Source organism: Erpetoichthys calabaricus, chromosome 13 (genome assembly GCF_900747795.2).
Source record: "Erpetoichthys calabaricus chromosome 13, fErpCal1.3, whole genome shotgun sequence".
In the NCBI taxonomy this organism is placed as follows: domain Eukaryota; kingdom Metazoa; phylum Chordata; class Cladistia; order Polypteriformes; family Polypteridae; genus Erpetoichthys; species Erpetoichthys calabaricus.
The window spans coordinates 125,015,050-125,036,821 of record NC_041406.2 but is presented as its reverse complement, the minus strand read 5'-3'; positions in this window follow the sequence as shown (position 1 = coordinate 125,036,821).

Sequence of the window (21,772 nt, the reverse complement as noted above, 5' to 3'; positions counted from 1 at the left end):
GTTAAACCCATAGTGAAGCAGATAATGTATGATAGTACAGTCCTCATATAGTATACAACATTCTAATCTTAACCTATAATAGTACAATCCTAATACAATAAACCAACGGCAGTTAGCAAAGTCCTGCAAAGTCTGATCTCGCTCAAAGCAGCCAATTTCAGTCATTGCCACATTGCACTCCTTACAATATGTGTTGCTTTGGTGCCTACTTTTCAATTGTCTGTTGCTGCACTTTCTCACATATATTGTTAGTGTGTACTATAGAGAGACAAGTCACCTGTTTGCCATCGTGCCATGCCACTGCCACCAAGTTTTCTGCCCGCATGAAAACCGTATTGTCACCTCTTTTCATCTTCAGCCTGTCTGGCTTCAACTGTGAAGCCATGTGTCTCCTGTTCACCCTCACTGTGCCACAATTCCAATTCCTCTGCTCTGTAGCTCCATGAATAATTCTGGGCATGTATAAAAACTGTCCAAATGTACACAACATGACCCAAATGTTCATAGCTCTGAAGCAGCTCCAGCAAACCTGACTTGTCAAGGGACAGTTCTCTCTTTGAAAGAAATACTTTCCTGTATATGTAATTACTTTCAGGCAGAAACCAGTGTTTGCTTCTGCCAGTACAAAATCCTTTATGCCATACTTTGTGGGCTTGTCTGGGATATATTTGCAGAAAAAAAGGTGTCCCTTTTATTTTATCATAGATTCATGCACAGACAAATCACAGCCAGGCTGATAAAATTGTTTCTATGTTGGTTCCACAATGTGAAGCAGGGTCTGAACTTTATGCATGGCATTATAGCCTGGCTCACCCCATGGGATTTGCTTCTGTTTATTACAGAAGTGAATAAAACTTTGCGGCATCACGTACCTATCATCACACTGCATAACCTGTCCAAAGCCACCAGGGGACAAAGCACGTTTGGACCAATGCTCCCTGAAATTATATCACCAGTTCTGTCCCATCTCTATTTGTAATGCCACAGCGCGCTTCATCTCATCTTTTGTTGTGGGTTTCCACTTTGAAAAACGAGAATGCGATGCAAGCGCAGCCCGCGATTCAAAAAATTTCTCTGCCTACCTGTTTGTCTCGTCTGACAGTAGCTGAAAAGCATCTTCCGCAGAGAGCAGCCTGAAGTAGTTCAGCAGCTGGTGATCTGTCATGTTCAACAGCAAGCCATGCCGTCTTGTGAAGTCCGGTAGCCAGTTCGGCTCCCACGGATCAATGTCTGTGTATTCCTCCCACACGAACCTTGCCGTAGATGCATCGGCTGCGTGAATGCGCTCAGCTGGCAGCGGATCAGCTGGCGCGGCATCGGCTGGTGTCCGATCAGCTGATGCCGGCTTCTCACTCTCTTGCTCGATCTCTTGATCACTGTCAATAAAATCCGATTCTGAAAAATCGGAGTCCGACTTCGCGATAATGCGCAAAACATTGTCTGCCGAGTGTTTTCTTTTCTGCATGCGCTTCGCTTCCTTGTGACATGTCGATGCCATCTTGTCATTATTTACATTTCGCAGCTCACGCACACGCAAGGATTAGTTGCCGAGTCAACGAGTCTAGCATTCCTCCAAGCACAGAGGGAATGCCTGTGACGTGACAGTGAGTTTTGTCGCCATTAACAGCTGATTGTCGCCCTCTATCCCTGGATGTCGACAAAAGTCGACATCCGCCCTAAAAGAGTTAAACTGCCTTTTCCAAGGTTTCTCCCATTTTTCCCTACAAGGTTTTTTGGGAGTTTTTCCCTGTCTTCTTAGAGAGTCAAGGCTGGGGGGCTGTCAAGAAGCAGGGCCTGTTAAAGCCCATTGCGGAACTTCTTGTGTGATTTTGGGCTATACAAAAATAAATTGTATTGTATTGTATGAGTTATGAGGCTGGAGCACTTTGTCCACCAGACGCTGGAAGGTTGCTGGAGCCCCGTGTAACCCAAATGGAAGGACACGATACTGCCAGTGTCCGCTAGGGATGCTAAACGCAGTTTTAACCTTCGCGGAGTCCATTAAAGGAACCTGCCAGTAACCCTTTGTCATGTCCAGTGTGGTCAAATATTGAGCCTGTCCAAGCCTCTCAAGGAGGACATCCACTCGTGGCATTGGATAGGCATCAAATTGGGAGAATTGATTAAGTCGACGGAAGTCGTTGCAACACCTCCAACTCCCGTCAGGCTTAGTGACCAATACAATGGGACCAGACCAAGGACTATGACTTTCCTCGATCAAATCTAGTTCCAGCATGTGCTTGATCGCCATCTCCACTTCAGCCCTTTTTGCCTTAGGAAGACGATACGGGCGTTCCCGTACTATAACTCCGGGCTCTGTCACAATGTTGTGCTTAACAAGAGAGGTCCTTCCGGGGTTTTTACTCATTACCTTCAGGACAGACAGGATAACTGTTTCCAGTTCCCGTCGTTGTCTGGGACTTAAATCTGCACTGAAGTTAAGGCTAGCCATGTGAGCAAAGAGTGAGTGGGGCTGATCGGAGGAGGGATCAGGATCTCTGCCCTTCCACGGTTTCAGCAGGTTTACATGATAAACACACTCCCTCAGCCGACGATTGGGTTGACTCACCAAATAGTCGACGAGTCCTTTCCTCTCCTTAACTTCGTAGGGGCCTTGCCAATGGGCAAGCAACTTAGAGTGGGAGGTAGGAACTAGGACCATGACACGATCTCCCAGACGGAACTCCTGTAGAGACATGCCACGATCTTAATATCGGACCTGTGCTGCTTAGGCCTCTTCCATGTGACTTTAAAGGAGGGGCCAAATCTTACCAAATCTATCGCGTAATTGCGCGATATACTCCAGTATGTTTGTAGAGGGAAGAGCCTCTTCTTCCCATCCTTCTTTTAGGATATCTAATATACCCCAGGGTTGTCGCCCATACAATAATTGAAAAGGGGAGAACTCCGTGGAGGCTTGTGGGACTTCCCGGTAGGCAAAAAGGATGAGGGGGAGGAGCTGATCCCAGTTCCTTCCATCCTCGCTGACCACCTTACGAAGCATTTGCTTGAGAGTCTGATTAAATCTCTCTACCAGACTGTCGATTTGAGGATGATACACCACGGTCTTTAGATGCTTTATTTTGAGTAACTTCGCAGTCTCCTTGAATGTTTCCACGGTAAAGGGCGTCCCTTGGTCCATCAGGACTTCCTTCGCAATGCAAACACGCGCAAAGATCCCTAGCAATTCCCGTGCGATGGCTTTAGAAGTAGCTGAGCGCAATGGAACAGCTTCGGGGTATTTGGTAGCATAATTCACAAGGACTAAAATGTACTTGTGTCCTCGGGCTGAAGGCTCTAGAGGTCCGACTAAATCGACCCCAATTCTGTGGAATGGAATATCAATCAGGGCAATAGGAACGAGAGGAGCACGGTCCTTCCTAGGAATTTGTCGCAATTGACACTCCCGGGCAAGAAGTGCAAAAGCGATGAACCTCCTCATTGATTCCCGGCCAATAGAAACGGAGCTTGATCCACTCCAGGGTTTTCTTGGTGCCCAAGTGGCCACCTAGGAGGTGGGCGTGTGCTAACTCAAAGACCTGCCACCGGAAGGTCCGCAGGATTAGCAGTAGCTGTCTCTCCTGCCCATCATGCACTGCTACGCGATAGAGAAGGTCGTTGTCTAATACAAAGTGAGGGCCCTGTGGCATCGACTGGTTAGTGCGCTGGTCATTGACTAGGACGGCTGCATTTTTGGCAAACTCCAGGGAGTCGTCGTTCCATTGCTTCCTTTTAAAAGAAGCTGGTGTCTCTCTAAATTGAAACCGCAAAAGGGAGCGAGGGTCTGGGATGACCTCAAGGGGTGTGGTTTCCTCCCGTTCCTTCTCAGCGCTGGTTGATGATATATCGGCACGCGACGGTCTGGGAGTTGCCACGTTACTCAAGGAGGCTGCTTCATCTCTCTTGGCCAGCTGGTTACACGGCATGGAGATAGCTTGAGACGGCTCATCCCCATCTATAGCTAGGCCCAAGTTAACACCAAGAGTTGTATGTGTCTCATCGCATTTAATTTTTGATCAGTCTCGCCCCAGTATGACTGGGTGTGGTGGATTCGGAAGGATGGCCACGGTTAGTTTTCGTATCGATCCTCCGTAACTGATGTGACAAGCGGCGGAGCTGTACCAACAGATTTCTCCGTGAACACAGGCTATACTGGTCTTAATTTTTAACCACTGTCGCGGCAGCACAAACTGGCGGGCAACAATGGTAATGTTGCTACCGGAATCGAATAAGGCCGTGGTCTTGTACCCGTTTACGATCACCACGCCTGTATGTGGGACCGCCAATGGGTTAGTCAGAGCACACCAACCCCTCCTCCCCCTCCACCTGCATCCCTCCTCACTTCTAAGCGGTTTGCACGCCCACGACTTTGGGCACGCCGGCACAAGTTCTGGGATTTTCCAGGTGGAGGGAGAGGGCTAGGCTTTGGGATGTACTCCAGCTGAGTCCGACAAAGGAACGGTTTTGCTCCCTCAGATTGTGAGGCCATTCTTTGAGTCTCCTGAAGCTCTGTGAGCTCTGCCATGTTCATAAACTGCTTGCCCCAGACCATCTGGGTGAAGCCATGGGGAAGCGCTTTCAGGAGCAGATAGCAAGCTACCTGCTCTATTATGTTGTTGGGCTTGTTCTCAAATGGCCGTAGCCACTGTCCTACCATTGCCCAGAAGGATCAGGCTTGTTTGTGGGTCGGCCGCTCTGGGTCCAACCTCCAGTTCTTTATTTTACTCACCTACCAGTCTGGGGCACCCCTAGGTGGTAATTGGGGCTCTGGTTTCACAGTGAGGTGGGCACTCTCCTCCGAGAGAGCATAATAAGACCCTTTTGCCTCCCCCCTCCAGAGCAGCCCAACTCTGTGAGCCCCTCCCACACACTCCCTGGCCTGTCTAGGTGGCCTAGTTACGCGTGCTGGGAGCGGAGCCCGTACCGGGTCTTGCCGAACCACGGGACACTCTCCCTGCCTGAAAACTTGGCCCCGGTACGCTCCCACCTAGGTACATTACAGGTCAATGTCAGAAACTCGACTCAGAGTCATGGAAAGGTTTGGGGCAGCCACCCGTATAATTGATTTCCTGGCTGCAAAGCTTAGCAAGTAAATACAGCACTGCTGTGCACAAAACTGAGTCCAAAACAGAACTGAGGGAATAGGGAAAAGGTGCAGGCTTTTAAAGGGGAAGACAGGAAGTGAGATCAAAGGGGTTGGACTCATGAAGGTCTTCAGCCATTGGTTCGAGCCCGGACGTGACATCACAGGGGCCAGAGCTGGCAAGGTCTCCTTCCATAGGCTCGGTCCCGGAAGTGACGTCAAGAGAGCCAGGTGGATTCTCCCATTAATGGTCTACAGGAAAGGGAGAAAAAGAGTCAGTGCACTCTGCCACATCCCGGTATGCCTCGGAACTGCCCTTACTCATGCTCTTTAGCTGCCTCCCATGCGCACGTGTGTGACACAGTTTTCTTACCTCTTTTTCTGCTTCATTTGGAGAACTAAAATGCAGAATTTGCCTTGAGTGTTCACTCTCAATTTAGCAGGATTCAAGATGCTGTGTCTGATTTTGGCTTGCTTAACTGCAGTAGAATGTGGCAAGTAGCTGTTGAAGGTTATTATTATTATTATTATTTTTTTTTTTTAGTTTACTTTTTTAGTTTCCAAGTTTTGGTTTGTGGTTTGTATACTATAAAAATCTTAAAATTCTGGCTGTTATTTAGAATGCTATTTTAATGTAGGAACTGTTCTAATGTATTTCTTATTATAAGTTCCATAATTCTGCATGGTATAGAAGTAAGACTTATTAGTCTGTAATTACCAGGTTATCTTTTGTCTCCCTTCATAAAGACTGGAGTCGCATTTGCAACTTTTCTGTCCTCAGGTACTACTCCGTTCTCAAGTGATTGTTTAAATGTGCCTAATAGGGATTTATAAATGATATGCTTAATTTCTTTCAGTACAATTTGGAAAATCCTATTAGGTCCTGGGGTATTATTAGTCTTCAACGTATTGAGGACCCGTAGCACATTTGACTCTTCTATTTTAAAAGCTATAAACTCACAGCCTGTTTTTATTTCCGCATTGGGCATTCCATTTGTTTTTTTCTTTACAAATACTTGGGTGAGGTATTTGTTCAGTTCATTTGCTATTTCCTTTCATTTTCATTTATTTCTCCTTTTGTGTTCTTGAGGTTTCTTTTGTTCTGTTTTTTAATTCACTTGTATGTGAACTTTCCAGTTTTATTTTTTTTTAATAATTCCCATATTTAAACATTTCAGTTGATTTTTAAGTCATTTTGTTTTATTTGTTTTAGGAATATACATTGTAGTAAAAAGGCGCTATATTGCACCCGACCCGACACAGACTCACACTGAGGCACATGTAAAAGCACAAAGACTTTTATTTTTCTTCAGCTGGAGGGCACATCTTCCCCATAATCCCCCCAGCCACAACACAGTCCCAAAGCACTCAAGACAAGACAAACACTCCTCTGGCACCACCACTCTTCCCGTCTAGCTTCATCCTCCACCTCCCGACTCTGGCTCTCGAGTGGTGGCTGCTGGCCCCTTTTATAATTCACCCAGAAGTGCTCCAGGTGCTTGATTGGCTTGTTCTGGCTACACTTCTGGGTGTGGTGTATACGTGGCCCACAGGGCCGCAGGAGTCCCAGCTACAGCACCCCCTGGCGGTGCCTGCAGGACCCAACAGGGCTGCATCCAACTCCAACTCCCGTGGAGTCCTGCGGGAGCCTGAGGCACCTCTCCAACCCAGGGGGGCAGCCATCTAGCATCCAGGGGGAGGTATTGCACCATCCAGGGCTGCTCCCCCTGAAGATACTGTGCAGGGGCGTCCTGGCTGGGCATGGACGCCAGCCATGTGCCACAACATACTATTACCCTATCATTTAAATTTGCTTAGTTTTTACTTTCCAATCTGCATTTTCTAGCTACTTCCTCCTTTCCATAATCTTTGCTTTCCTCAAATTAAAAATCTTTGTTTTGGTATACATTTGTACGGTATCAAAGATGATCTCAAATTTTATCATGTTTCGATCACTGCTGCTTACACTATCAATAACATCTCATTTTATTACTCTTATTTTTATTGTTCAAAAGATTAGATCTAGGCAGATGTCTCCATGTGTCAGGCTTGAAACAAACTAGGCGAGAACAGTCATTTGCTATCATCACCATTTCTGTTTCGTCTTTTTTACTTCAGATAGGAGTTTCCCAATCAATGGTTGGAGAGCTAAAATCAACTATTATCACTACTTCTTCTTTATTGCATGTAAGTCTTTGATTAAATAATATGCTTCTGACTAAAATTTCAGAATCTGGTGATGTGTCGCACACTCCACACCACTGCTTAACACACAGTGATTCTGACATGCTCCCTTATTCTATCTTCAATTTATTGGTCTGAATATTATTTTTCACATACTGTATAGTGCCACAACGCCTCCTTTCCTTCCTTTTCTGTCTTTCCCAATGCATGTATAGCATTAAATATATATTTTCTCTCCATCACCCTCCAAGGTTTCACAAGGTAAGATCACTATGCACAATGCCAAATGTCAGACAGAGTCGTGTGAAGTATGCTAAAATTGCCTCTCCAGCAGTGGAAAAGTGTTCTCTGGAGTGATGAATCACACTTCACTATCTGGCAGTCTGATGGACGAATTTGAGTTTGGCAGAGGCCAGGAGAATGCTACCTTCTGGATAGCATAGTGCCTACTGTAAAGTTTGGTGGAGGAGGGATAATGGTCTGTGGCTGTTTTTCAATGTTTGAATTATGCTCCTTGGTTCCAGTGAAGGGTACTGTTAATGTCACAATATACCAATGCATTTTAGATCATTTCAATCTTCCATCTTTGTGGAAAGGCCCTTTTTTGCTTGCCTGTGCACAAAGCCAGGTCCTTAAAGACATGATTTAGCGTGGAGGGACATGAGTGCCTATACATGGCTCTGACCTCAACGCTGTTGAACACCTTTGGGATGATTTCAAATGGTGATTGTGACCGGGGCCATTTTTGGGTATAGACTGTCTAGGCAAGGGCCTAGGCTTCCCTCTAGTGGTCAGGGTGCATTACTATCATTATTTTGTTTAGAAAAATTTGCCTGGACCGGACGGGAGAACAAAGATATGTTTATGTTGTGCGGCTCAGTAGCAACTGCACTGTCTGCACTATGCACAGCACAATCTGTGTGCTGTTGCATACACAACTGTAGGCAGCAAGCCAGGCAGCTTGTGTGATGTGCGACCGTTAGGCAGAGCTGCTTCAACTTTGGCAGTTAGCCGCTGCCAGGCTCAGAAGTCAGTACTCACCCCCCGGTCTTTCCAAGTGATGTGCAGCCTGCCAGACAGACACAGAGCTGGGTCCCCATCCCCTCCTTCTCCTTTTCAAGTGTGGAGCTGCGGGGTGAGTGACAGCCAACGCGGGAGCAGTGAGCAACTGAGTCCAGGCAGATTGCTCCTGTCATCGCCTCCGCCTGCTTAGCTTGTTTGTTTGGTTTGGAGTTACTAAGGTGAGAGAATGAGCAATCTGAGGAGAGGAGGTCTCGGAGACAGGATCACTGGCACTTCAGCAGGGACACTGTCGCCATTATACCTCCATAGATTTTTAAATAGTACATACACTCCAGGGGACTGGAACTGTTATCTTTCTTGGAAGAAACTAATTTAAATGAAATGCAACCAAACATGTGGATAGCCCTCAGAATTGCAACCACTACTCCCATAACTACAGCTTCTGCAGAGAGAAGCTTCTTAAAACCAAAGCTCATAAAAAATAATTTGAGGTCTATAATGTCACAAGACTGTCTCAATGGCCTTTCAATGATGAGAATTAGCAGAGTTGTATCTAGGAATATATGATATGACGATGTTATAAATGATTTTGCTGTAAGAAAGTCAAGGTGTGTCCAATTTTAAAAAAACTTTTATTTGCAATGTTAAGTTCTTTCATTTACCAGCCATGTGTTTCAAATATTATTTACTGCATTTGTTGTACTTTATGTTTCTATATAAAGTTTGTAGAGTCTGTTAAATAAGTTATTTACATGCAAACTGGTTCTATTTTGTTATTTCATTATACTATATATACATTTTCTATGTTTTCATACGTACACAATTTACATGCAAAAGAGTTCTATTATTATTTTTTTATTAGTCTATTTACATGTATTTACTTTCAATTAAATAAGCGATTAATCCATGTTAGTAACATATGTGTGTGTCTCTGTGTGTGTGTCTGTGTCTGCGTATGGTGGTGTGGTGTGGGAGGGGTAAACAGATTTTCTTGCCTGGAACACCAAATAGGTCAGAAACAGCCCTGATTGTGACCTAGGTCACATTAGCACCTGACCTCACAAATGCCCTTTCGCTGAATGGTTCCAGATTCTCACAGACACACTGAAAAATCTTGTGGAAAGCCTTCCCATATGAGTGGAGGCTGTTATAGCCACAAAAGGGGGTCCAATTCCATGTTAATGCTCCTGGTTTTGGAATGAGATGTCCAACAAGCTTATATAAGTGTGATGGTCAGTTGTTCACAAACTTTATATATAGTGGTGGATGGGAAGTAGTGAAGGGATTTCTTCTCTATGTTTATTTCATTACTAACCGATTTCTTCCATGATTTCATATAACATGTATTTGTAAGCCATTAGAAAAATTAAAACATAAATAATGCCATTCCTCCCTTTGCTTTATCTCCCTGAAGAATTCATTTTTGTTTGTGGCTCCTTTGTACTCCAAGTAAACAAAGTTATAATTGCATCCAGTTTTTAAAAAAGTATTGGTCAAAATGGCTTATAATACACTGGAAAGTTATTAAAATGTAGATAAAATATTCATTTTAATAACATTAAAGTTTCCACACATAAAGTAACATATTTGATCAGGTCATTAACACTAGAATTACCAGAGTCTACGAAAAAACTCGTAGATCCGGCCCACCTTAAAACCATTCTCACCTCTCTTTTGTCTTCTAAATGTGCCGATTAAGAGGAGCAGCAAGCAGCCGGCTATTCTATTCCCCACTGTCGCAGAACGTTCACTAAGTTTTCCCAGCTCATGGCTTGTTTGATTATCTGGGAGTGACTGAACTGCTGGAGTTTTAGAATGAAAATAATAGATCGCTATTTGGAATACATGCATTTCATGTGTGTTCCGTTTCTACAGTAATCTGTGTAAACACATTGCTAAAACAGAAACTTTTTCATATTTTAGTAATAAATGTTACAAAATGTAGGCATTTATTTGAATAGATTTTTTAACTGTTGGGTGATTGATAACTTATAGGGCTAAGTTAAATAGAACAAACATCATTTACAGGAATAAAGTATACTCTTAGTTAAAGTGATTTTAAACATGATAATTTCACGCAGCTCTTCCACTAGATTTCATGCATGTGGAAGCAATGAGTACAGGCCAGTAATACAGCATAAGGCTTGATGTTATTAGCATGTAGACATTTTTTGGGTTTGACTCCATTAAAATTCCCAGTACCTCTGACTATTTACATACATAAAGCAGGTGCTTCCCAGCCAATGGTGAATTAACTTGGCAATAAAGGACATCTTGCAGTGTGCCTCAACCTTTAACAACATAAAAAAAGAATTTAAATGATAAAAATATAAATATAAAACATTTGCAGACCTTGGCATTTTTGATACCAATCAACAGAAAGAGTCTTTTTCTGTTGGTTAGTGTCAAAAAAACCAAATTAAATCCAATGTGTTTTAATATTGTATAATAATAAAATGTGGAAAATCCCAAGGAAATGAATGTTTATTACAGGCACTGTGCATTCGGGTTACGTGAAGTGAATGTTCCCTGCTATAATATAGAAATTCAATCCAGATGTATTTAACTCAAACCCACATTTGCATAATGATGTTACTAACTAACCCCTGTGAAAGGGTGCGTCCCGGACACAGACAGGCAGACACGTTCCAGTCCATCACCACGTTTATTTACACAAGTTACACTATGTACAAAGTCACTAGTGCACCTCACCAAACCCCCACAGTCTCTCACAAGCCTGGCTTCTTCCTTAAGCCTCCTCTTCTACTTCACACAACACTCAGGGCCTCTCCTTGCTGCCTCCTCTGCACCGGCCTCGTCAACCTCCTACCCGACTCCAGCCTTGATTGCCGGGAGGCGGCTCCTTAAATAGGCGGCTGATTGCGGGCCGCACCCAGCCACCTGTGACACCCCATTCAACATTTTCAGAATCCAGTGACAGCAAGATTTCCAAGAGCCATACTGCTGGTGTTAACTTTATTTATTTATTTATTTATTTATTTATTTATTTATAAAGCTGGGTAGGCCCAAACGTATTGTGAGGGTCTGCTGGGAAAGTCTGGCAGAGTCCCCTGTCAGAAGTAGCTTCAACTCCCACCTTTGACCACGTCCCCAAGGAGGTGGGGGACATTTAGTCCGAATGGGCCATGTTCCATGCCTCTATTGTTGAAGCGGCTGACCAGAACTGAGGCCGTAAGGTGGTCAGTGCCTGTCGTGGCGGCAATCCCTGAACCCGTTGGTGGACACCAGCGGTGAGGAATGCCGTCAAGCTGAAGAAGGAGTCCTACAGAACCTTTTTGTCCTGTGGGACTCCGGAGGCAGCTAATAGGTACCGGCAGGCCAAGTGGAATGTGGCTTCGGTGGTTGCTGAGGCAAAAACTCAGGCATGGGAGGAGTTTGGGGAGGCCATGGAGAACGACTTCCGGACAGCTTCGAGGAGATTCTGGTCCACCATCCGGCGTCTCAGGAGGGGGAAGCAGTGCAGTGTCAACACTGTATATAATGGGGATGGTGCGCTGCTGACCTCGACTTGGGACGTTGTGGGTCGGTGGGGGGAGTACTTTGAAGATATCCTCAATCCCACTAACATGCCTTCCAATGAGGAAGCAGAGTCTGGGAACTCGGAGGTAGGCTCTGCCATCTCTGGGACTGAGGTTACTGAAGTGGTCAAAAAACTCCTTGGTAGCAGGGCCTCATGGGTGGATGAGATATGCCCGGAGTTCATCCAGGCTCTGGGTGTTGTAGGACTGTCTTGGTTGACATGCCTCTGCAGCATCACATGGACATCAGGGATAGTGCCTCTGGATTGCCAGACTGGGGTGGTGGTCCCCCTCTTTAAGAAAGGGGAGAGGAGGGTGTATTCCAAAAACAGAGGGATCACACTCATCAGCCTCCCTGGAAAAGTCTATTTGGGGGTCCTGGAGAATAGGGTCCGTCAGATAGTCGAACCTCGGATTCAGGAGGAACAGTGGTTTTCGTCCTAGCTGCGGAACAGTGGACCAGCTGTACACCCTTGGCAGGGTCCTAGAGGGTGCATGGGAGTTTCCCAGCCAGTCTACATGTGTTTTGTAGACTTGGAAAAGGCATTCAACCATGTCCCTCGGGAATCCTGTGGCTGGTGCTCGGGGAGTATGGGGTACCGGACCCCCTGATAAGGGCTGTTCGGTCCCTGTACAACCGGTGTCAGAGCTTGGTCTGCATTACCAGCAGTAAGTCGAACCTGTTTCTGGTGAGAGTTGGACTCCACCAGGTCTGCCCTTTGTCACCGATTCTGTTCATAACTTTTATGGACAGAATTTCTAGGTGCAGCCAGGGTGTTGAGTGGGTCCTGTTTGGTGGGCTCAGGATTGGGTCACTGCTTTTTGCAGATGATGTTGTCCTGTTTTCTTCATCAGGCCGTGATCGTCAGCTCTCTCTGGATCGGTTCACAGCCGAGTGTGAAGCGGCTGGGATGGAAATCAGCACCTCCAAATCCGAGACCATGGTTCTCAGCTGGAAAAGGGTGGAGTGCCCTCTCAGGATTGGGAGTGAGATTCTGCCCCAAGTGGAAGAGTTCAAGTATCTTAGGGACTTCTTCACGAGTGAGGGAACAATGGAGAGGGAGATCAACAGGCGGATCGGTGCTGCATCCGCAGTAATGTGGGCTCTGCATCGGTCTGTCGTGGTGAAAAAGGAGCTGATCCGTAAGGCAAAGCTATCAATTTACACGTCAGTCTACGTTCCTACCCTCACCTATGGTCATGAGCTGTGGTTAGTGACCGAAAGAACGAGATCGCGAATACAAGCGGCTGAAATGAGTTTCCTCTGCAGGGTGTCTGGGCTTTCCCTTAAAGATAGGGTGAGAAGCTCAGTCATCCAGGAGGAGCTCAGAGTAGAGCCACTGCTCCACCGCATCGAGAGGAGTCAGATGAGGTGGCTCGGGCATCTGATCAGGATGCCTCCTGGACGCCTCCCTGGTGAGGTGTTCCGGGCACGTCTAACTGGAAGGAGGCCCCGGGGAAGACCCAGGACACGCTGGAGAGACTATGTCTCTCAGCTGGCCTGGGAACGCCTTGGGATTCCCCCGGAAGAGCTAGAAGAAGTGGCCGGGGAGAGGGAAGTCTGGGCATCTCTACTCAAGCTGCTGCACCCGCGACCCAATCTTGGATAAGCGGAAGAGGATGGATGGATTTAAAGCACTTTAAAAACAACATCAAGGCTGACCAAAGTGCTGTACAATAAAAACCCAACATATCAGACAAACAATAATCAAAGGATAAAAGAAACAGAAACACATAAGCACATAAGAGCTGAAGAAATTCATAACAAAAAGTACACAGATAGTCAACATATCATAATGGGTTAAAGGCCAGGGAGTAGAGGGGCATTTTTAAATATGATTTTTAATAATTTAATAAGATTTTAAATAAGATATTTCTTTCAATGTACATCAAATATGAGTTAGAATTGCCTGTCTTTGACAAAAAAACACAGTGTAAGATATAAAATATTAACAGAAATCATTTATACTTTTCTACAAGATATTTGGGCAGGATCCTAAACTTTGTATTTTAGTCATAAGTAACATATATAACTATTATACTGTATATAAAATTGTTTATCACACACAAGCTTTCTTGTTAATTGTATTGTGTATATGAGATGACTGAATGACTAAATCAGTTAACAAAATAAGACCAGCGAAGCTGTTGCAGCTTTGGCAGGCAGCACTCTTAGTACAGTGTGTGCATGTTCATGTGAAGAGAGGGAGGATTCTGGCTGGGAGTCCAAATTTGGCACTGCATATTGTTATGTTGCACTCCAGTTTTGATGCAATGAAAATCAAAGTGATTTGCTACAAAACCCCATGATGTGTTCATATTCCTATTTGTGGTTGCTACAGAAATTTCAAAACATAGTAACATATGTAATACAATTAATTAATGTGTATCCAAAAATGTTAAATAAAAAAGAGCTAGATGAACTTCTCTGCTCTGTACTGTCAGCAAACTCCACTTAAAAGTAATTGATAATTCTTTATACTTGTCACCATTCTTACTGTTTATGTGTTCAGATAAATACCATACAGAAGTATTTGGATTCTAGCCTAGGTTTCAATAAGATAAAACTACAAAATTTTTAAAAATCTTTAAAACAATTGTAACCCCCTTGCAACACCTTTCCGTTATCGGTATGCAAGGTCCTGAGCTCTTTTATAATGGTGTCGCCACCTCTATGGTGGGAAGGTACACAATCACCCACCTTCAACCTTATAATCAATAATCAAATCAGTTACTCAAATATATAAACAAAACTCTCTTTACTAAATTGAAAGTGAAACAGTTTTTTTTAAATTGATAATTTACAATATACACACTATACATAAAACACAAACAGTAACTTATTTATAACCCGATATATATATATTGGTCCCGACACTATTGGTGAGCTCACCCGGACATATTTCCACAGTCAATGAATATTACTCAATCCGTTGGGGGCCCCAAACATAGCTCGGGTGCGTAGTGGCCAAACAAACAACACAAAAACTGGCCCCTTCACTTGAGAATTTACTCAAGCCACTTTAAAACAAATAAACAAAAAAAACACACCAACCTTGGTTATATATATTCCTCCTTCTCCCTCGCTCTCAAACACCCTCTTTACTCACTGATCACCATTTCTGCCTTGTGTCCTGCCTGCCGTCTTTCCCTTTATCAACCAACTCTTCTTTGTGTTGTAGCCGTTTGCTACATTTAACACCCTCTTTCTTTCTCTCTCTCTGTCTTGTTTCGGCGTTTTGCCTCAACCTGCCTCTCTTTTCTCTTTCGTTCTATTCGTCTTGTTTCAGCGTGCTGCCTCAACTCCGACTTTCTCGTTCTTTCTGTCTTGTTTCAGCTTGCTGCCTCAACCGTGACTCCTTCTAGTTCTTTCTCCGTCTTGTTTCAGCGTTGTGCTTCAACTGCGACTCTCTTTTCTCTTTCTGTCCGTCTAACTTTGGCGTGATGCCTCAAATGCGACTCTCTTTCTTTCTTTTGTCTAGGCGTTTTGCCTGAAACTCTCTTTCCTCTATTCGTTTAGGCGTTTTGCCTGAAACTCTCTTTTCTCTATTCGTTTAGGCGTTTTGCCTGAACTCTCTTTTCTTCTCTTCCTCTCTCACACTCCCCTCTTCTCCTTTTCGTACCTTCTTCCTTCTTTTTTTTTTTTACTCTCTTGCAACCCGGTCTTTTTTTTTTTTCTGGCCAATCCGAGGACACCTACGTATACATCCTCAACTTCAATAAACTTTATTTACACAAAACTCGCAGTTATATATATATATATTCCTTTTTTGAAACCTGACCCAGGTTACACCTTCCCCCATCTAAAGTCTTGATGTCCCCATCAGACTCGTTTCACCAATTCCCTTAAGGGGTAAGGCACAAACCTAGCACAAGTAGCACATGAATTTGCATGGTGAGATGAACCTTTGTATTTCTCAACCTCCTGAACCTCTGGTCCACCTCCAATCTGTAAAACTATTCCCTGGTGTATCACAGTCAAAGGCACATCAGTTGGCTCCCCCATACGGTCGTAAGTCAGACGGATAACGGGCTTCACCATTCGTCGGGGTATACCGTCTGTCACAATTCCTGCCCCTTCCTGTGAATCACTCATACTAGGAACAGCTCCCCTCTCTAAATTGTCGTTCCCCACAGCCTCAGAGTCCAAATGACCACCATTTTCACTTTCAGTTTCTTCCAATGATTCAGGCTCCCTTTCTACCTCATCTGCCTCTGACCTACATTCTACATTATTACCTGGTTCAGTAGAAGTATATGGCAGTGACTGAGACAAAGTCTTTAACTGTGGCAACCCTTGTTCTGTAATCACTCTACTTGGCTCATAATAATCTTCCACCTCTAATCCAGACAAATACTCTTCAGACTCAGAGTCAACTACAGTACTTGTACTTGGAATTTCGTTTCGGTTGGGAAAGGCATTCTCATTGGGTACTCTCCGCCCCCTAGTCATTGGCCTCCGACTGGACTATTACACCCGAGGAGCGGTAGGTATTCTAACCAGTTGACCTATTGGCAATAGATGGTCTCTATGCATGGTCTTCACCACTCCAATTCCATTCTCTGGTTTAATACGGTAGACGGGTAAATTGGGCAGTCTCTCCACCACTATATAGATAGATAGATAGATAGATAGATAGGGATCAGATTTCCATCTATCCATTAACTTATGTCTTCCTGTGATGCCAACATTCCGAAGCAAAACTCTGTCACCTTTTTCCAGGGGGTGTTGCTTCACACTTTGGTCATACCGAGCCTTATTTTTAAGATGTGATCGATTTGCTGCTTCAGATGCAAGCTGGTAAGCTTGGTGTAACTCCTCCCTCATCCTTCTGACATAATTTTGGTGATTAACATTATGACTTTCATTCAGAGAAGTGCCGAAACAAATGTCGATAGGCAACCGTGCTTCACGTCCAAACATCAGCAGATAAGGGGAATATCCTGTTGCATCATTTTTGGTACAATTATATGCATGTACTTACTGACTAATATGCTGGCTCCATTTTCCTTTCTGGACTGGATCAAGAGTGCCCAGCATTGACAGCAAAGTACGATTAAACCGCTCGGGCTGTGCATCTCCTTGAGGGTGATAGGGAGAAGTCCTAGATTTTTTTATTCCCATCATACTCAACAGTTCTTTAATTAATCTGCTCTCAAAGTCACGGCCTTGATCAGAGTGGATCCTAGATGGGAGTCCATAATGCACAAAAAATTTCTCACACAGAACCTTAGCCACGGTTATCGCTTTCTGATCTTTAGTAGGAAAAGCTTGGGCATATCTGGTAAAATGATCAGTTATCACCAATACATTAGCTATTCCCCTAGAATCTGGCTCTATGGATAAAAAATCAATGCACACTAGGTCCATGGGCCCACTACTTGTTATCCGATGTAAAACTGAAGCCCTTGTAGGAATTGTCTTCCTGGCTATACATCTGCCACAGTTTTTTACATACTGCTCTATCTCCAACGTCATTTTGGGCCAGAAAAAACGATCTTTAACCAACTCCGTAGTACGTTCAATACCAAGGTGTCCACAATCGTCATGTAGTGCCTTCACCACCATTCTTCGATATTTGTCGGGTAATACCAGCTGTTGCCGCTCTTTCCCCAGTGTTGTTTTAGTTACTCTGTACAGTAGACCTTCTCTCACCACTAATTTATTCCCCTCCCGTTGTAGGAGAGTGGCATCTGTACCATCCCTGGGTAAGGAGGTTGCCAAAGTTCCTTTCATCACATCCTGTCTAACTTTCCCTATGAGGGAATCTGATTCCTGGCCTTTCTGTATCTCCTGTGGGGTCAGTTGTACTAGTGGACACATCTCCAGATGTGTGGGAAATGCATATGCTGGTGGAATGGCTGCAGGTGAAACACCCAACTGGTCCACTAGGCGATAAGAACCCTCAAAATTCACCTGAGTGCATATTGGTCTGCAAATGGCCTTAATCCCTGCCTGTGGTATCTCTGTCCAAGGTTCTCCATCATCCCTTTCATATGGATGCCTAGATAGCATATCTGCATCTATATTGTGTTTTCCAGGGCGATACTGTAGGTTAAAATCATAGGTAGATAATGCAGCGAGCCATCGATGCCCAGTGGCGTTCAGCTTAGCCGTAGTCAACACATAAGTTAATGGGTTATTGTCCGTACGGACGGTAAACTTTACACCGTATAGGTAATCGTGGAACTTGTCTACTACAGCCCACTTGAGTGCCAAAAATTCCAATTGGTGTACTGGGTAACGCCGCTCACTGTTGCTAAGTTTACGACTTGCAAAAGCCACAGGCCGCACACCTTCCGGGTACTCCTGGTTAAGTACAGCTCCAAGCTCATTCATACTGGCATCAATATGTAAAATGTAGGGCTTACTGGGGTCTGCAAATGCCAATACAGGGGCGTGAGTCAGACAATGGATTACCTGCCGAAACGCTGTGGTACAGGACTCATCCCATCTCTCATCAAAAGGGTCAGCTTCTTTAAAATATTTCTTTGTAGTTGCAATAGTGCGTCTCCGATCCCGTTGCTTAGGAGGAAAACCCTTAGTGAGCTCCGTTAAAGGTCGGACCACGGTGGAGTAGTTTGCCACGAAGCGCCTATAGTAACCACAAAATCCCAGAAATGACCTCAGTTCTTTCAGATTACAAGGCGGCTTCCAGCATGTCAACGCCTCTATTTTTTCAGGGTCGGTGGCAATGCCAGCTGCAGATACAATGTGCCCCACATATTTAACACGAGGTTGACAAAACTGACATTTATCTACAGAGACCTTTAACCCAACCTCCTCCAGCCTGTCAAGGACCCGTAGTAACCGTTCTTCATGCTCCTCTAAAGTCTTGCTAAAAATAATTATGTCATCAAGATATACCATTACTTGAAGAAGATGCATATCTCCCAGAGCTTTCTCCATCAGTCTTTGGAAAGTGGCAGGAGCTCCTGTGATACCTTGGGGCATCCGCTCGAACTGGTAGAACCCAAGCGGGCATATAAACGCAGTCTTCTCCTTGTCTTTATCTGCCATTGCTATTTGATAATATCCGCTGCGGAGGTCTAAAACAGAGAACCATTTGCTCCCGGCTAAACAGTCTAACGCCTCTTCAATGCGCGGTGTGGTATACTGATCCGGTATGGTGCGACTATTTAACGTACGATAATCTATGCACATTCTTATGTCTCCATTCTTTTTCCGAGCCACTACAATGGGTGAAGCATAAGGGCTGCGGGATTCTTTGATTATTCCAGCGGCCATCAACTCCTGTAGATGTCGCTTTACATCCTCTACATCAGCAGGTGCCAAGCGGCGTGATCTTTCTCGAAAAGGCCTAGCATCACTTAATCGAATATGGTGCTCCACTCCTTTCACTAATCCCACATCCCACTTTTGCACTGAGAAAACATTCTGTCTCTCAGCTAATTTCCTACTAATCCTCTTCTTCCATTCTGGTGAAATTGGGGAATCCCCAAAGTTAAAAAACTCCGTCTTCAACTCCTGGGGTGCCTGGGGTATCTTCATAGGGGCTGTCACTGTGTCTACTTTATAAACTTTGGCTATAATCGTCCCCACTGGAACCGTGGTCTGTCTCATGGACTCGTTCTGTATCAACACTTTAACTTGATCACCTTCTCTGTTTTCTACGGGGAGTACTATTGGCTGCACTAAGAGTCCCAGTGGAAGGGCGTCATCTGCGGAGACATCTACCATAACAATATCTGCAGGCCCACACTGTAGCTGCTCCAGTTGACACGTGGCATAGCAGTCTCCCAGAGGTGCGATGGTTAAGGGTTTGGGTTCCACCCATCTTACTACGCCTCCAACCTCTTCACGTAATTGTTGATTTTGCACTGCAGGCTGTTGGGGAATCTCGCTCACCTGGGAACTTATACGTAGTGACTGTGTCCACTTGGCTCCAATAGTTCCCTGACATAGTTTAGACAATCGCATGAAAAGATTAGCATTGGTCCCAATAATCACAGGCACATGATCTGGACCTCTAGGCTCCGGACAAACTAATGCCAGTACTGATAAAGACTCTTTCACTCCAGTCAAGTCCTGGGGGAATTCAAGTTCCACTATTACGTATCCTTTATATGGGTAACTGGACTCACTCAGACCCCATATGCAAAGCCCTGATACTGGGTACATAGGCACATGCGACAAATGCTTGGTATACCACTTTTCAAACACAATGGTCACCTGAGACCCGCTGTCTAATAAAGCACTGCAGGGGACCCCACATACCCTAACAGACAATACAGCTGAGGGTCCCACTAGTCCCTTTGGCAAATCATGGGTAACCGGCGAAATCTGTGTAGTATGTTTCTTAACAAAATAACTTTGTTGGTTCTTAGCAACCATAGTTCCTGGTGCACTGTTCTTTAATTTACGCATCGCACATAACAACTTCTGTATTACCACAGTATAGTTTTCAGCATTTTGACATCTATTTGATACATGACCATCCTCTCCACACTTATAGCAGAAGTAATCATCTTTTCTCCTTAGGGTTGGAATCTTCTTATCACCAACACTATCTCTATCCACTTCGCTGGATTTCCCAAAAGTCTTTTTGGACTCGGGTATGTGTTTCTGCAAGGAATGTACAGTTAACACTTTTAGCTCCCTCTGCAGGTCCAACACTTGTTTCTGTAACGCCTGCAGTTCAGCATCTTTCTCCAACTTCATGTTTTTTGTCTGTTTTGTCTCAGCAGGGACACTTGCAACTTGGGACTGTGCCAATCTAGGAGTCTTCTCTAACTGTACTTTCAAATCGGAAATTTCCGCTTTTAAACTGTTAAAGTCAAATGACCCAGGATTAACCTCTTCCTGCACACGAGCTGAGCGAACTCGGGGTTGTTTTGTGCTCCAACTGGACTGTTGTCTACGCTCTTCCCATTCCTCCTCCTCACGAATTTCGGTGAGCAGCTTCAAAAAAGATGGGGGGTTTGGCTTTCTCTCCCTTAGCCTGAGATGTAACAGCATAATTTCAGACTCAGTAGCCCCTCTTAATAACTGTTCCACCCGGGCTTTATCTGCTAGATCGGCCGAAAGACCTCCTTTCCGCACTACTTTAGCAAGCAACTTCTCTAATCTCCTAAGGAACGCGGACAATAGTTCCCCTCGTTGCTGACGTAGCATCCTAAATGCAATGTACAAGTCTTCCCCTGACTCAGTTGTCCCAAATATATTTTCTACAGCCTCAATATATTCTGCAGGCCGAGCATCAGGATTAGCCACTCTTACGGCTTGAATGACTTCTAAAGCTGGCCCTTTCAGACTCTCAATCAACCTCCTCCGTTTTTCTCTATCGGAGCAGTCACATTCCTCCACCATAAGCCTTGCTTGATCAGCCCAAACATCTAAGCCTTCTTCACCTGCAGGTGTGGGACTCACACCAGAAAAAACCCTTAAACGCCTATAGGCATTATTTTCATTTGAGGGCCTGACTGTCTTTCCTATCAGCTCCCCAACAGCCCGGATAATAGACTCTGGGTTACTTTGACCAGACTTATCACGCATGTACAGAGCTTGTACATCGTCCATAGTCATCCCTTCATCTTTAAGTAGTTTTTCAAATTTTCCAGCGAAACTTTCTGGGCTACCACTCACTCTATTGGTAGTCACCAGTTTCCAAACACCCCCCTCCCCACCATTAGGTAATACTTCTGGGGGAAGTGCTGCTGGATCCACCTCAGATCGGCATTCGCAAAGCACCTTTAAACTCCTCTGTGTAGGGCTGTACATTTTGCCCCTTACTCGAACACGTCCTAAAACTTTAATACCATGCAAGGCTTCCTCAATATGTGCTATCTCAGTGTCTTCTCTTATACCAGTTAACATTACAGCATGAGCAGGGTCTATACCTTCTCCTCTGCACCAGTTGCGCAAGTCAACCGACAAGAGATTACTCCCTTCTGCATCTTCCATGCTTACACACACTAACAA